At 40.2% G+C, this 18,549-nt stretch overlaps 1 protein-coding gene across 1 annotated transcript in view; it reads right to left on the reverse strand.

The window, feature by feature from the left end:
* LOC115169741 (melanocortin receptor 4-like) overlaps positions 1 to 18,549 on the reverse strand; it is a 50,999-nt gene that overhangs the window by 11,889 nt on the left and 20,561 nt on the right. The window lies entirely within an intron of this gene.

Below are 18,549 nucleotides of genomic sequence, written 5' to 3' on the forward strand. Positions count from 1 at the left end.
GCCACAGAAAAAGTGAGTAACCTTCCCACTAGCCATGATTGGCTGAGATAATGAGTGTGTTGGACATGCCGAGAGATGAGTTTGGATTGGTCTGCCATATAGCATGCTTCTGTCTATTTGAGCTGGTCAGTATATCTTGGTAATCCTGTCTAATGCAGCTTTTTTTATGTATCGTGTCTTAAGACTGCTTAAGTGTTGCTCTTCACTTTCTGGAGGACTGAGTTTTGAAATCAGTGGAATTCGAGTATGATAGCTAAGGAGATGGAGAAAACATCTTCAAACGTTACGTGTATGATCTTATTATTCATATCTCAGAGCCATTTGCTTGGCTAGCTATAGCCTAATGTTAGCTAGGCTAGGGGTTAGGATTAAGGTTAGGGTTGAGTTTAGGAGTTAGGTTACAGGGTTAAGGTTAGGTTTAGGGGAAGGGTTAGCTTAAAGGTTTACGGTTAGTGTTAGGGTTGGCTAAAATAGTTAATGTTAGGGTTAGGTGAAGGGATAGTTAACATACTACTTTTTATCGACTTTGCAACTACTTAGTAAGTAGTTGAAAAGTTGCTAATTAACTAAAATGCCAAAGTTGTTCGTCATGAGATTCAAAGTTGAAACCTTTGAGTTGCTAGACGTTTCCGTTATACGCCCACCCATCCACCCTACTTTCATTTTTGTCTTAAGTAACCATCTGTCTTATGTAACCATACCAAACATAACATACTAATTTGAGTGGCCCGGATTTACATTTACTATGTTATATGTAGTCTATGAGACCAGATTGGTCTACCAATAGGTGCCCTTCTTTGCAAGGCATTGGAAAACCTCCCTGGTCTTTGTGGTTGAATCTGTGTTTGAAATTCACTGCTTGACTGCGGGACCTTACAGATAATTGTATGTGTGGGGTACAGAGATAAGGTAGTCAATCAACGATCATGTTAAACACTATTATTGCACACAGAGTGAGTCCATGCAACTTACTATGTGACTTGTAAAGCACATTTTTACTCATTAACTTATTTACTCTTTTCATAACAAATCGGTGGAATACTTATTGACTTTTTTCAAATTGAGATTATTATTATTTATTTTTTTAAATGTGTGTGTAGGCCAGTGACACAAAATCTCAAGATAAGCTGTTAAATACAGGCTGTAATGCAACAAAATGTGGAAAAAGTCAAGGGTTGTGAATATTTTCTGAAGGCACTGTATACCCAAACACCAGCTGGAGCAACAGCAAAGGTAAAGCCAGCCCAACAAAAGTTGCATTATGAGGCTGATGAAGGCCATTGCTAATAGCCTATTCATTGGTTAAAATGCACTCAGGTCTATGTCCCATAAGGCACCCTTTTCCCTATATAGTGCACTACTATTTCTATAAGTTATTTAAAATATGATGAAAAAAACATGACTATAAAGAATCCATTACAACAACAACAAAGGATTTAAGAAACAAACAAAAGGAAACTTCTTGGCAGGGAAGAAACTCATTTGAATAAATGTGGGTTGACTCTTATGTAGGTCTCATAACCAGCCATAACAAAATTCAATATATGTCACAACAGGTGTAAATATATGGGTCATGACAGTGTTATGAACATATTATGACAAGTTATGTCAGCTGCTATGACATTATGACATGTTTATGACCGTGTCATACCGTGTTATGACACTGGGTGTCAAGTAAAGTGTTACTGTGTTTTCTGTGCCGGTACAGTGTTAGCTACATTCTGACCTTACTATCAATACAAACAATTTAGCCAATGGCAAACATACAGTACAGTATACTGTGATATATTTATCCTTGTTAATTCCATTGAATTTGGTCATTTTGTCATCCTAATATTGACTATATTGTTTTGTTGTTATAAAGTTAAATGCAATTCTAAGATCAAGATAATCTCTGAGATATCCATCTGTAATATGTATGTATTTTCTCAGAAGGGACCATGTCCAATGTGTACAGTGTACTTCTGGCCAGATACCACTTCTTCCCTGAAGTGAAGGTCAAAGGCATGACTGCTTTGCCCAGGCTAATCCTCTTCACCTCAGCACATGTACGCATTACTAGTATTCACTTTAGACCATGCTTATTCATATTATCTATAAACATGTACTGACAAATACTATTCCCCCCTCCCTAGAGTCATTATTCAGTCAAGAAATCTGCAGCTGTCTTTGGGCTAGGGAATTAAAATGTTGTGGCGGTGGTGAAATGTGAAGACCGGTGAGCAAAAAGGGCAGAGTGATTTGCATTTGTTGATCGTGAATGTTGACTATATCAGAGCTAGAAGAGTGATGTCGTTTTCTTTTTATTCAATGGGAAAGATGATCCCTGCAGAATTGGAGTCCAGTATCATAACTGCCAAAATCAGGTAATGGTTGAATGAGTCTGCTCTTGCCAAACTGAGGGATAGAGGGCTTTGTGAATGAAATTAGCATATATTTTCAGCCAGGGAAGGATTTAGTCAAATAAGGAAGAAACAGATACCCTCAAAAAATACGCTCAAATCAAAATTTCTGTTTTCAAGTCACTAACATTGTTCGGTGCATAAAATGAGATACTAGAGCTCCAGTGCATTGGCAGGGACTATTTAACAGGAAAAGGTAAACACACATAATTCCTGTCATCTCTCTCTCTCTCTTCAGGGTTGTGTCCAATTCTACTTCAATGCCACAGCAGGCACCACTGTGTACATACTGAGACTTTGATCCTTTCAATGCCATCGTAGACATCTGTAAGAGCCATGGACTCCTGGACTAAAAATATATTTCAATTAGGCATCCTTTTTAGTCCAGTAGTAGACATAATTTGTGTCTAGTACTGGACTAAAGTGTACTGGAGATTTGTAGGCTGAATAATTATAGGATACGGACCTAAAAAGCCAGAGTTTATTCAGTAGGCTCATTGTGTTATGACCAGTCGTAGATTTATGGTAAGCCCCGGAAGGTAGTGTAAGCCCAGGAAGGTAAACCCGAACAGGCTGATACCTGTAGAGGGTAACAGGCTGACTACACCACTCGCGTCGCGTGTGTTCGTCGCGTGTGTTGCAAAATAAATTCAGAAATCTATGTTATTCAATTATTGCACCCACACTGCTCGCGCGCGCCAACGAGCATCTGCGTTGCCAAGGGCTAAAATAGAAGTCAGTTCTATTTCTGACACAGATCACACCGCAAGACCTGCCACTCCCATCTCCTCATTGGTTTATTGAAGCAGGTACCCAAGTGCCATCTCCTCATTGGTTATACCCACGTGGGTGACTGAAAGACGAATGAGGTCAGTGGCGGTAATGCACCTAATTTATGAAAGTTTTCAATTGCCCTTCGGGGATAAAAGAAAAGCAATAAGATATTTTAACGCTGTTGGATTTAGGTATATTAGCAGCAGCAATAAAGAGAGGTTGGTTGTATGCCCTGTTGGGGTGGTGAACCATGACAGATTATGCGGAAATAGGAAGGAAGACAAGTGTGAATAATTTTGGTAATGTGTGTTATCAACAACAGTGATATTTGAGGCGCAATACTGGAATAAAACATTAGGTCATCCGTATTCTCCAGTAATAAATGTGCAGACGCTATATTATAGGTTCTAATACAAGGTATTAAGTGCCGTGACCAATTAATAGGCACAAATACCATAACTATTATCCGGGGAAGTGGGTAGCTCTACCTTGGAAATAGTTAACCTGTCTGGGCTAGGGGGCAGTATTTTCACGGCCGGATAAAAAACGTACCCGATTTAAACTGGTTACTACTCTTTCCCAGAAACGAGAATATGCATATTATTAGTAGATTTGGATAGAAAACACTCTGAAGTTTGTAAAACTGTTTGAATGGTGTCTGTGAGTATAACAGAACTCATATGGCAGGCAAAAACCTGAGAAAATTACAAGCAGGAAGTGGCCTGTCTGCGATTTTGTAGTTCTCCCTTTGCTTCTCTATCGAAACTACAGTGCCCGTGGGGTTATATAGCACTTTCTAAGGCTTCCATTTGCTCTCTAAAGCGTTCAGAAAGTGGATTGACGCGTCTCCTGTCTCCGGGCAGATAACAGGACCGCAGTTTGTCAGTGGACTGACTGGTGGCTAAGAGATGGGAAATGCGACCTCGCCATTTTTTCTCTTCCTTTTTGAATGAATACAGCATTGTCCGGTTGGAATATTATCGCTATTTTACGAGAAAAATACCATAAAAATTGATTTTAAACAGCATTTGACATGCTTCTAAGTACGGTAATGGAACATTTTGAATTTTTTTGTCTCGAAATGCGCTCGCGCATTACCCTTTGGATAGTGACCTGAACGCACAAACAAAACGGGGATATTTGCACATAACTATGGATTATTTGGAACAAAAACAACATTTGTTGTGGAAGTAGCAGTCCTGGGAGTGCATTCTGACGAAGAACAGCAAAGGTAATCCAATTTTTCTAATAGTAATTCTGAGTTTAGGTTGCCCCGACGTTGGTGGGTGTCAAATTAGCTAGCCGTGATGGCTGAGCTATGTACTCAGAATATTGCAAAATGTGCTTTCGCCGAAAAGCTATTTTAAAATCTGACATAGCGATTGCATAAAGGAGTTCTGTATCTATAATTCTTAAAATAATTGTTATGTATTTTGTCAATGTTTATAATGAGTAATTTAGTAAATTCACCGGAAGTTTTGGGTGGGAATGCTAGTTCTGAACATCACATGCTAATGTAAAAAGCTGTTTTTTGATATAAATATGAACTTGATTGAGCAAAACATGCATGTATTGTATAACATAATGTCCTAGCAGTGTCATCTGATGAAGATCATCAAAGGTTAGTGCTGCATTTAGCTGTGGTTTGGGTTTTTGTGACATATATGCTTGCTTGAAAAATGGCTGTGTGATTATTTTTGGCTGGGTACTCTCCTGACATAATCTAATGTTTTGCTTTTGCTGTAAAGCCTTTTTGAAATCGGACAATGTGGTTAGATTAACGAGAGTCTTATCTTTCAAATGGTGTAAAATAGTCGTATGTTTGAAATATTGAAACTATTGCATTTTTGAGGTATTTGTATTTCGCGCCACACGATTCCACTGGCTGTTGAATAGAGTGGGACGCTAACGTCCCACCTAGCCCATAGAAGTTAATAGAAGGTGTGTATTAGAGACAGGAGTGAGGAAATCTAAACACCTTGGACACCGTCGGGAGAGGTCTGGAAATAATAACTATTGAAATGGCGACAGACAGTCCCGGGTTCTCCCTGTAAAGGGGAGGTAGAGGAGTTTAATAAAGCCATGGATGAGCTGAAAGAAGTGCACGTGCATTCTACCAATTCGGCTCGAATATCGGAAAAACTTAGCAAACTGGATAGAATTGGGCAACATTCCCCGCTGATGGAGAATTGAATTCAAATAAAGAATTCAGGGAGGCAATTATGACCTGGCACAATTACATAAAAACAGAATCAAAAGCTCAATATACCAGCGTTTTGATGTCCGCATTCTATCAACAAAAAATACAAACTGATAAACTCGGAATTAGTTGAAGTACTCAGCCACAGAAAGACTCAGTAAGGGAGTGCATTGATTGAATTTGCACTTCCGCTTTGATGACAGGTTTGAAAACTGTGATCAAAACGGCAATTGTGCGGGGTTGTGGATGAAATCGAGCAAAATGTTTTGAGAGTGGAATACGACTCCACTCACTTCGCAGATGTGAAAGTCACTAACAGTGGTTTCAATGGCCAAGGTAAGACAAAGAAACATAGCAGAAAAACATCAAAGTGCAGGGAGATAGCTCTCTGTTTTAGATGTGGGACTGTCGGACATTGGAAGAATGAGTGTAGAGTAGGAATGGAGCCTACTGCATTCGGAGGAAATGCTGCCATGCAAGCGTTAGCGAGACAGGAAACTTAGACATAGCGGTGTATGGCCTCAGTTCGATCGATAGTGGTTCATAGAGATTACAGTTTCTATGTGAAGGAAGACGTATGAGAACATGTCTTGCACAACTTTTTAATAGAGGCCAGGGATCAAATATTGTGGATTCCTTATGATGACAAATTGGCTAAATATGCCACAGGAAAAGGTATTTTGGGCTGAAGAATCTAGGCGAAATGCCAGGGGAATGGATTCTAAAGAGGTAACAAATTTAAATTATCTGGCAAAACACTCCTTGCAAACTCAGAAAACCTTGTTTTTTTTTATCTCATGAGACATTTTATGTGGTTTTATTATGAAATAGATTTACATTTTATGTTGTCTTATTCTGAAATAGATTTCTAGAATGGACGAAAGGGTGGAGGGGTAACGAGGAATTAGCAAAGGGGTTACTAAACCTAAAATTAACTTTTCATTTTTTTAGTTCATGAACATTGTGGTGCGGTGGTTATGGAGAGTCATGAGGAAAAGAGACCAGTGAATCGTTGGACTCGGTGGCGAGATAAAACCGCAGTGTCTAAGGGTAGTACATGCTAAATAAAGGATAAATTATGTGGTGGATTAAAACAAATGTTTAATGATTGGAGTAAGGACAGTGGATTTACCATGATCATGTTTGGTTTATAATTAATACTTGTGGATTGCACTCTTTTCCAAGAGGAGGGGGGGTCATTATGTCTCGTTGGAATGTTCCCGGAGACAGTGGTATTGGGGAGAGCAGTTAGTGACATTTGGCAGTTTTAAGTATAAAATTATCTGGATTAGGCCATAAATGGAGTTCCCAGATAAGTAAGGCCTGTTGTGTGTTTTTGAACTACGGTTTAGCACGCACACACAACTTATCGGTTATGAATATGCGTTAGTGGTGTTGATACTGTGGTCTTTTCAATTCAGTTTTTAATTGGGTATGCAGAATGATGGAAAGGTTTAAAATGTTTTTAAATGGTTTCGGAAAGACAGGGAAAGAAAAGGGAGAGGAAATATTTAATGGTGTCGAATGCCCTGTTTCCTGACTTTCTGGTGAGGCCTGATCAATCTCACTAGAAACGATCGAAACAGATGGGATTTAATTATAAAATGAATGAGAAACACCAGTTTCTATTCTATTTTACCATTACTTTATGAGATACTATTATTTCCTTATGGGGTTATCAAGAGTTGCAATTCCAAATTGATTGGTTATTCGAATGTTTATTTTTTATTTAACATGTTGTTTTTAAATCACGATGTGAATCATGTGTTCGAAGGGAAAATCATCAGTTCCCTGGGGTCCTTGTCTTTGGGTAAATATGCAAATGTATTTTGTTCAGTCTGCATATAGAAGGAAAAATATATGTTAACCTCTCTAGGGTAGGTGGCACCAAATCGTCCCACCTACGTAACAGCCAGTGGAATCCTGTGGCGCGTTATTCAAATACCTTAGAAATGCTATTACTTCAATTTCTCAAACATATGACTATTTTACAGCATTTTAAAGACAAGACTCTCGTTAATCTAACCACACTGTCCGATTTCAAAAAGGCTTTACAACGAAAGCAAAACATTAGATTATGTCAGCAGAGTACCCAGCCAGAAATAATCAGACACCCAGAAGACAGCTAAATGCACTAACGTTTGATGATCTTCATCAGATGACAACCCTAGGACATTATGTTATACAATACATGCATGTTTTGTTCAATCAAGTTCATATTTATATCAAAAACCAGCTTTTTACATTAGCATGTGACGTTCGGAACTAGCATACCCCCTGCAAACTTCCGGCGAATTTACTAACAATTTACTAAATTACTCACGATAAACGTTCACAAAAAGCATAACAATTATTTTAAGAATTATAGATACAGAACTCCTCTATGCACTCGATATGTCCGATTTTAAAATAGCTTTTTGGTGAAAGCACATTTTGCAATATTCTTAGATAACCCGGCATCACAGGGCTAGCTATTTACACACCCAGCAAGTTTAGCCTTCACCAAACTCCGATTTACTATTAGAAAAGTTTGATTACCTTTGGTATTCTTCGTCAGAATGCACTCCCAGGACTTCTACTTCAATAACAAATGTTGGTTTGGTCCCAAATAATCCATAGTTATGTTCAAACAGCGGCGTTTTGTTCGTGCGTTCAAGACACTATCCGAATGGTAAATAAGGGTTACGAGCACGGCGCATTTCGTGACAAAAAAATTCGAAATATTCCATTACCGTACTTCGAAGCATGTCAACCGCTGTTTAAAATCAATTTTTATGCCATTTTTCTCATAAAAAAGCGATAATATTCTGACCGGGAATCTGCAATTAGGTAAACAGACGAAAGAAAATAAAGCATGGGGTCTACTCGGGCACGCGCCTAAGCCCATTGTCCTCTGATCAGCCACTTGTCAAAAGCGATAATGTGTTTCAGCCTGGGGCTGCCTCGATATCGTTCAGCTTTTTCCCGGGCTCTGAGAGCCTATGGGAGCCGTAGGAAGTGTCACGTTACAGCAAAGATCCTCAGTCTTCAATAAACAGAGGCAAGAAGAACAACAACTTCTCAGACAGGCCACTTCCTGCATGGAATCTTCTCAGGTCTTTGCCTGCCATATGAGTTCTGTTATACTCACAGACACCATTCAAACAGTTTTAGAAACTTTAGGGTGTTTTCTATCCAAAGCCAATAATTATATGCATATTCTAGTTACTGGGCAGGAGTAGTAACCAGATTAAATCGGGTACGTTTTTTATCCGGCCGTGTAAATACTGCCCCCTAGCCCTAACAGGTTAATAAGGGATGACAGTTACTCCAAATGGATTGTGATATGTGTATTGCTGATTTAATTTTTGTCTTTGTTTCGATACAAACTTCACCAGATGGGGTCTACTGGAGTGTGGGATTCTTCAATGGGCTAGGGTGCTAACTTCCTGATCAGGTAACTCTTCCGAGAGAGCGGCAGTAAAATACGGGAGTATGAACTCATTTTGAAAATAGTTTCAACAATAACAGTATGTTGTTATGCTCTTTGACGTTTGTCATAGAGATAATGTTATTAAGATGTTAGGAATGTAATAATTTGTCATGTAGTCAATGCTTGTCTGGATTTCCTGAAACAGAAATGACTTGAACTAAACTGTTGTTCTGATCTGTCCTCTCTTGAGGTTATCATAGAAGGTGACGCAAGATGGTGTCTTAATGCGCATGTGGAGTGAGCGTGGAGAGAGATAACATACAAATTTCTCTCATGTTCCTGGGGTGCTGGTGGGAGAAATGGACCAGAAAGAAGGGTGATAGCGGCTCAGGTGAGAGACTTGTGTACGTGGGAAAAACAGATGTATCTATTTGGATATTGAAATCGGGACATGATCAAGGGCCATCAAATGTGACAGGCAAGAGTTACATGTGCCGTAGGGAAGAAGAATTGTAACGCTATCTGAAGAAGACACGCTAGAATGATAAGTGCCGGGAGAAGGGGGGGTCTACACACTGCGAACAATTTAGACTAAGTATGCCGATCTAACCAGGCCACTCACGACAGGAAAACAGGGACAAAGGGGGGGCTGAAAAAAGAAGAGTTATTACGGGCAATTAAAGGTTCTGTTTATAAATGTACATTCTAACCGCGATGATGTGTGCTAGGTTGAGAAACTTGAATTTGAGTCATACTCAAAGTAAAGCACTAAAGACTGTCATTCTAAATTTGGGTTGGATAATTTATCAAATGTTTTTGTTATGATTTGGATACAGCGAGAGAGAGAGTTGCTTTCAAACGGTGGGGGCACTGCTCAAATTTATTAGGCCTAGGGAGGCTCTAGAAACCTTTTCTTTCAGTGTCCTCCGACAGGGAGGTTATTAGAGAACTCACTAGATGATAGCTTGGGTCAACCACGAAGATTTTTTCATTTTCTTTTGTTTTACCATGTCATCAGAATTTTCATGTTAAATTGCATTGAAACATAGAGATTGCTGGATGATACGGTACAATTAATTGCATACAAGGCTCATAGTATGTGTTTTGCAATAACACCCAAGGATGGAAATGAAAGAGACGACATGGAGACCAGCAGCTCATGAGTATAGAACGTAATGGATGGACGGTTCTTTCCCCAGTTTTAGTTGCATCAAGGGTGGTGTGAAATTATTAAACATGAAGTTTTTTTCTTTCATTTTCAAGTCAATATGTTTTTAGGTTTCGTGGAACATAAGAGTGATCATTGTTCCAGAGGAGTGTCATGACGTGGCCCTCTTTGGATATAGCAAGCACCAACTCTCCCTCTCTCACCACCTCTCTCTTCCCCCTACACCCAGGCTCTGTTATCTCAGGTTGTAAATTCCTGGAGGAGACTCTCTCCCTCATGCAGTATAGAGAGAGAAAGGTTCACAGTAGAACAAAGGAACTTCTTCTACATCACAGAACTTGAGAACTGAACAATATACATGTTTTGGAGAATGTGTAAAACGGTAGGTGGAGAATCCAGCTACGACCGGTCCATTTTGTTCTATGATTGTGACCTCAGGAAAGACAATACAGCCACATTACTATAACTCTGTTTATACATGAGCCTCCGTTCTGAGGCATGCATCTAATTATTGTATAAAATGAATGAGTAAAGATGAAACTATATGTGAAATTGTGTAATGTGATTTTAAACCGTTAATGTGAGAGAATTGTATTTCTGTTTAAAGTTTCACAGTCATTGGCCCGCCCCCATGAGCACAGACGTCGATCTGGCGTCATGGGACAGCTTTTCCACAGTTCCGAATAAAACCCCCACCTGGAGAAATCATCTTCAGACCAAGCGTACCTCGGTTACCGAGAGGGCTAAGGTTTGAGTAGAGACCATGCATACCTTCAGTATAAGCTAAGGTTGTAATGGTTGTTAAACTCTGAGACTATCGATACCGACAGAATAAGAGCAAATCTTCAATGCTAATTACTAGTCTGCAGCTAGAATTTATGTCGACTGAATGCGAAGACCGACAACCGCCGAAACATCTATTCTATAAGAACATTTCTGAATGGGACTCTGAAGTATTCATTCTAACAACGAAAGACTTCATGGGAGAGAGAGAAGTTCAGATGAACTTTCAACAGAAAGACGGACGATTCCAACAGAGATCATATCTCTAAAAAGTTCTGGGACATTGTAAAGTCCATGGAGAATAAGAACACCTCCTCCGAACTGCCCACTGCACTGAGGATAGGAAACTCTGTCACCACCGATAAGCCCACTATAATTGAGAATTTCAATAAGCATTTTTCTACGGCTGGCCATGCTTTCCACCTAACTACCCCTACTGCATTCAACAGCACTGCACCCCCCACAGCTACTCGCCCAAGCCTCCCCCATTTCTCCTTCTCCCAAATCCATTCAGCTGATGTTCTGAAAGAGCTGCAAAATCTGGACCCCTACAAATCAGCTGGGCTTGACAATCTGGACCCTTTCTTTCTAAAATTATCTGCCGAAATTATTGCAACCCCTATTACTAGCCTGTTCAACCTCTCTTTCGTGTCGTCTGAGATTCCCATAGATTGGAAAGCAGCTGCTGTCATCCCCCTCTTCAAAGGAGGTGACACTCTTGACCCAAGTTGCTACAGACCTATATCCATCCTACCCTGCCTTTCTAAGGTCTTCGAAAGCCAAGTCAACAAACAGATTACCGACTATTTTGAATCCCACCGCACCCTCTCCGCTATGCAATCTGGTTTCAGAGCTGGTCATGGGTGCACCTCAGCCACGCTCAAGGTCCTAAACGACATCGTAACCGCCATCGATAAGAAACATTACTGTGCTGCCGTATTCATTGACCTGGCCAAAGCTTTTGACTCTGTTAATCACCACATCCTCATCGGCAGACTTAGTAGCCTTGGTTTCTCAAACGATTGCGTCGCCTGGTTCACCAACTACTTCTCTGACAGAGTTCAGTGTGTCAAATCGGAGGGCCTACTGTCTGGACCTCTGGCAGTCTCTATGGGGGTACCACAGGGTTCAATTCTTGGGCCAACTCTTTTCTCTGTATACATAAATGATGTCGCTCTTGCTGCTGGTGAATCTCTGATCCACCTCTACGCAGACGACACCATTCTGTATACTTCTGGCCCTTCTTTGGACACTGTGTTAACAACCCTCCAGACGAGCTTCAATGCCATTCAACTCTCCTTCCGTGGTCTCCAACTGCTCCTAAACACAAGTAAAACTAAATGCATGCTCTTCAACCGATCGCTGCCTGCACCTGCCCGCCCATCCAGCATAACTTCTCTGGACGGTTCTAACTTAGAATTTGTGGACAACTACAAATACCTAGGTGTCTGGTTAGACTGTAAACTCTCCTTCCAGACTCACATCAATCATCTCCAATCCAAAGTGAAATCTAGAATTGGCTTCCTATTTCGCAACAAAGCATCCTTCACTCATGCTGCCAAACATACCCTCGTAAAACTGACCATCCTACCAATCCTCGACTTCGGCGATGTCATTTACAAAATAGCCTCCAATACCCTACTCAACAAGCTGGATGCAGTCTATCACAGTGCCATCCGTTTTGTCACCAAAGCCCCATATACAACCCACCACTGCGACCTGTATGCTCTCGTTGGCTGGCCTTCACTTCATCATCGTCGCCAAACACATTGGCTCCAGGTCATCTACAAGACCCTGCTAGGTAAAGTCCCCCCTTATCTCCGCTCACTGGTCACCATAGCAGCACCCACCTGTAGCACGCGCTCCAGCAGGTATATCTCTCTGGTCACCCCTAAAGCCAACTCCTCCCTTGGTCGTCTCTCCTTCCAGTTCTCAGCTGCCAATGATTGGAACGAACTACAAAAATCTCTAAAACTGGAAACACTTATCTCCCTCACTAGCTTTAAGCACCAGCTGTCAGAGCAGCTCACAGATCTCTGCACCTGTACATAGCCCATCTTTAATTGAGCCCAAACTACTACCTTTTCCCCTACTGTATTTATTTATTTTATTTATTTTGCTCCTTTGCACCATATTATTTATATTTTAACTTTTAACTTTCTTCAAACTACAAATCTACCATTCCAGTGTTTTTTCTTGCCATACTTTATTTACTTTGCCACCATGGCATTTTTTTGCCTTTACCTCCATTATCTCACATCATTTGCTCACATTGTATATAGTCTTATTTTTTTTCTACTGCATCATTGATTGTATGTTGTTTTACTCCATGTGTAACTCTGTGTTTTTGTATGTTGTCGAACTGCTTTGCTTTATCTTGGCCAGGTCGCAATTGTAAATGAGAACTTGTTCTCAACTTGCCTACCTGGTTAAATAAAGGTGAAATAAAATAAATATACGTAGTTGCTTTCTCAAAACTTAAATACATTCATCAAAACTACATTATACCATTAAAATTGAAAATACATTCATCAAAAGAACATGACTGCTTGCAAAAATATTAATGCAACCATACTTATATCTTGAGTCCATGCAGACAAAACAGAATTTTAGTCTGTGTAAAAAAATAAATACCTGTAGATCAATACATTTTTATTCCAGTCACTAAATCAGATGATCAAAATTGTAAGTACAACTATGCAAAGGTGCAGAATTATGGGAAAGTCCTCTCCATTTATGCATATTTCACCAAACAATTTCATTCACAAAGAAAATACTTTTCCTGAGAAAAAATGTAATGAAAAATAAGCACATTGTGTGCAGGATTTATTCATCTGTATCATCACAATCCAATTCCAAGCATTCAATACAAAGGTTGATATAGCTCATAGTTTTGTAGACTTTCCATTGGGGCACAGAAACATAATCCACAATAGAAAGAAGGAAAAGTGAATACAATGGAAGAACACGACTGCTTTGAATGTATAGGCCTAAATCCACACCAAAGGAAAGCTCTATAATGGAAGGTCACAATGTTGAAAGGATGATTTGGGAGTAACCTAAAGTTATGTTGAAGTAATCCAACTTAATTCTCAGCATTTCCGCAATATTGTAAAAAAAATCTAACAAATAGACAATCCCCATTGCCTACATCTTTCCATAAAGATGAGCAAAAAAGTAAATAAAAAAAAAAGTAAATAAGTAATACAAATAATGAGCTATATGGTATGATTAAAAAATATATATATAAATAGGTGTCAAAATAACTGGCCCCACTAATGATTCTTATAAATAACAGTTATTGTATCTGCATTAACATTGTACTTTTTTTTGTTAAGTTCATCTCAGCTTAAGCAACTGTATTGTGGCCTTCCATGGCTTTTTGTTTCACTGGGGTATAAAAATGAGGTATCACAGATGTAAAATTAATTTGTCATCTATCACCATGGGGAAAAGCAAATTACTCACAAATGAAATGAGAAAAATGGTTGTTGACCTTCATAAATCAGGCAATGGGCACAAAATAATACCTAAATAAATATGACTTACCACTATTACGGCAATAATTAAAATGTTTAAAACCACTGAAATAGTGGTTCACTTGCTGGTAAAGGACGCAAGTGTACCTTGTCCCCACACACACTGAACAAGACGGTTCGGGAGGCAAAGGAAAATCGAAGGGCCACAGGTGGAGGATTACAGAACTTGATCGCATCTTGGAGTCACCAAGTCTCCAAATCTACAATTAGACGCCACCTCCATGCCATTAGGCTCTTTGGAAGGGTTTCCAGAAAATAGCCATTGATGAGAGCATCCAACAAATATAAACGCCTGGAGTTTGCTAAACGGCATTGGCACTTGGATTGGAAACAGGTGCTATGGTCAGAGGATGGATATGCAGAAATAACCTCATACCTACAGTAAAATATGGTGGATCTTTGATGTTACGGGGCTGTTTTGCTTCCAATAGTCCTTGGGTCTTTGTTAAGGTCAACGGTACCATGAACTCTACCAAGTACAAGGACATTTTTGCCAAAAACCTGGTTGCCTCTGCCTGGAGGATGTTCCAACAAGACAATGACCTCAAACACACATCAAAATAATTAATTTACCCCAAAAATCGACATTTTGTCTCCGGACTTGAACCCCATTGAAAACCTGTGGTCCATAAACACAGTCCATAAACACAGACCAAAGGATATCAAGAATCTGGAAATATTCTCTATAAAGGGCTTGCTGTTGCGTCACAAATGACCTAGCAACCACACCATGCGCCATGTTGGAAGACCAGAGTCAGTTTGTAGGATGCCTCCAAACATCCACATGGCTGGCTGCATTCTGCTACCACTGGAAACTTTGGGAAGATTGCTCATTATTCATTTTTCTAAGGAGCCAGAAAACTGAGGCAGTGGGAGAAATCAAATCAAATCAAATTGTATTGGTCACATACACATGGTTAGCAGATGTTAATGTGAGTACAGCGAAATGCTTGTGCTTCTAGTTCCGACAGTCCAGTAATACCTAACAAGTAATCTAACAAATTCACAATGACTACCTATTACACACAATGTAAGGAGATGGAATAAGAATATGTATATATAAATATATGGATGCGCGATGGCCGTGTGGCATAGTCAAAATGCAATAGATGGCATCAAATACAGTATATACATATGAGATGAGTAATGTAGGATATGTAAACATTATTAAAGTGGCATTATTCAAAGTGACTAGTGATACCATTATTAAATCTATTTATTAAAGTGGCCAGTGATTCGAGTCTGTATGTTGGCAGCAACCTCTCTATGTTGCTGCCAAAACTTTCCACCTTCTCCACCACTGCCCCGTCGATGTGGATAGGAGGGTGCTCCCTCTGCTGTTTCCTGAAGTCCACGATCATCTCCTATGTTTTGTTGACGTTGAGTGAGAGGATATTTTCCTGACACCACACTCTGAGGGCCCTCACCTCCCCCCTGTAGGCTGTCTCGTCATTGTTGGTCTATAAACTTGATGACTGAGTTGGAGGCGTATATGGCCACGCAATCATGGGTTAACAGGGAGCACAGGAGAGGGCTGAGAACACACCCTTGTGGGGCCCCAGTGTTGAGGATCAGCGGGGTGGAGATGTTGTTTCCTACCCTCACCACCTGGGGGCGGCCCGTCAGAAAGTCTAGGACCCAGTTGCACAGGGCAGGACCCAGTTTCAAGCTTAATGATGAGTTTGGAGGGTACTATGGTGTTGAATGCTGAGCTGTAGTCAATGAACAGCATTCTTATATAGATATTCCTCTTGTCCAGATGGGATAGGGCAGTGTGCAGTGTAATGGCGATTGCATCGTCTGTGGACCTATTGGGGCAGTAAGCAAATTGGAGTGAGTCTAGGGTATCAGGTAGGGTGGAAGTGATATGATCCTTGACTAGTCTATCAAAGCACTTCATGATGACAGAAGTGAGTGCTACGGGGTGATAGTCATTTAGTTCAGTTACCTTAGCTTTCTTGGGAACAGGAACAATGGTGGCCATCTTGAAGCATGTGGGGACAGCAGACTGGGATAGGGATTGATTGAATATGTCCGTAAACACACCAGCCAGCTAATCTGCTCTGAGGCTAGGGATGCCGTCTGGGCCAGGAACCCTGCGAGGTTTAACACGTTTAAATGTTTTACTCACGTCGGGCACACTGAAGGAGAACCCACAGTCTTTGGTAGCGGGCCGTGTCTGTGGCACTGTACTGTCCTCAAAGCATGCAAAGAAGTTGTTTAATTTGTCTGGGAGCGAGACGTCGATGTCCGCGACAGGGCTGATTTCTTTTTGTAATCCATGACAGTCTGTAGAACCTGCCACATACGTCTCGCATTTGAGCTGTTGAATTGCGACTCTACTTTGTCTCTATACTGACACCTTACTTGTTTGATTGCCTTGTGGAGGGAATAGCTACACTGTTTGTATTCAGTCAGGTTTCCAGTCACCTTGTCATGATTAAATGCAGTGGTTCGTGCTTTTAGTTTTGTGCGAATGCTGCCATTAATCCACAGTTTCTGGTTAGGAAAGGTTTTAGTAGTCACAGTGGGTACAACATCTCCAATGCACTTCCTAATAAACTCACTCACTGAGTCAGCGTATACTTCGATGTTATTGTCTAAGGCTACCCGGAACATATCCCAGTCCACGTGATCGAAGAAATCTTGAAGCGTGGAATCCGATTGGTCAGACCAGCGTTGGATAGACCTAAGCACGGGCGCGACCTGTTTTAGTTTTAGTCAATGTGCTGGTAGAATTTAGGTAACCTTGTTCTTAAATTAGCTTTGTTAAAATCACCATCTACAATAAATGCACCCTCAGGATATATGGTTTCTAGTTTACATAGAGTCCAGTAAAGTTCTTTCAGGGCCGTCGAGGTATATGCTTGGGGAGGGATATACACGGCTGTGACTATAATCGAAGAGAATCTTCTTGGAAGATAATGCGGTCAGCATTTGATTGTAAGGATTTCTAGGTCAGGTGAACAAAAGTACTTGAGTACCTGTAAGTTGTTATGCTTACACCATGAGTCGTTAATCATGAGGCATACACGCTCGCCCTTCTTACCAGAGAGATGTTTGTTTCTGTCGGCGCGATGCATTAAGAAACCCGATGGCTCTGACAACATATCCCGAGTGAGCCATGTTTCGGTGAAACAGAGAACGTTTCACGGAAACAATCTCAAACAAATTACTGCATAGTTTCCTACGGACGTGAAGCGAGGCGTCCATCTCTGTCGGCACCATCTTGCTAGTAAGTAAACTGTTTTTGATCATTTTCAAAATATATGTATTATCAGCTAGCTTGCTGCAGAAACTTGTTTGCAGGCTAACTCAAATTAGCTGCTCACGTAATATTCGCTACCGTAGTTAGCTAGCTATACAGGATGTAAAGTTAGCTAAGTGAATTAAATATCACCAGTTTACTGACTTCATATTAGCTAGCCATCTTGATGTATTTATCGTTTAACTAAATGCATTTGAAGCTAGGTATTTAGCTAGCTAAAACCCATGGAAGAGGGTGAAAGGATTAGCTAGCAGTTCCAGCTGTCAGAGAAGGGAGGGTAGGCTACTCAGGATAGAGCATGTACCTTTGTGGGAGGACATTATGAAAATATTCTCCAGTTCCAGTCCCTAGTGAGAAAAACTAAGGACAGAGAGATATAGCAACATAATATTCAGGACTGTCTAATTTTATTATAATGCAGCCTGTTCTTTGTTATGTTTTCTGTCCTCCGTCTGCAGATGAAGAGGTCCCAATGAATTTCCCAAGAGATTATATGTAAACCAAAAAAAATACAGTTTAAAAGTCTCACACAAATGTATAAACCTATTACAACTGGAGCAGGCCAACCCTGCTAGGTGTGCACAATTATGTTCCAGCCCAGCATTAACACACCTGATTCAATGTATCAAACCTAATTAGTTAATAATCAAGTGTGCTATTGCTGGGCTGGAATGGAAGTCTGCTCACCCAGTAGATCAGGGATCAGTGGAGTGAGGTTGGCCACCTCTGGTATTGACTTTTTTTTGTTCACCTGAAATTATACTTTAGTAGTAATAGCCTACTTGTTACTAAAATGTCTAACCTCTACATATTAGTTAGCGTACTCGTACACTTTGAAATTATATGAAATAGTGTTGATTCTTTGAAGTTGTGTTTAACCTTAACTATTATTCAAGATGAACTAGTGTTGATGTTGATTAATCACAGATCACAATCCTGCAATAAAGAGGGGAAGGGAATCTCTCTAATTTGTCTGTTTCTGTGTTGTATTTTCAAATTAACA

Source organism: Salmo trutta, chromosome 31 (assembly GCF_901001165.1).
Source record: "Salmo trutta chromosome 31, fSalTru1.1, whole genome shotgun sequence".
NCBI lineage: Eukaryota > Metazoa > Chordata > Actinopteri > Salmoniformes > Salmonidae > Salmo > Salmo trutta.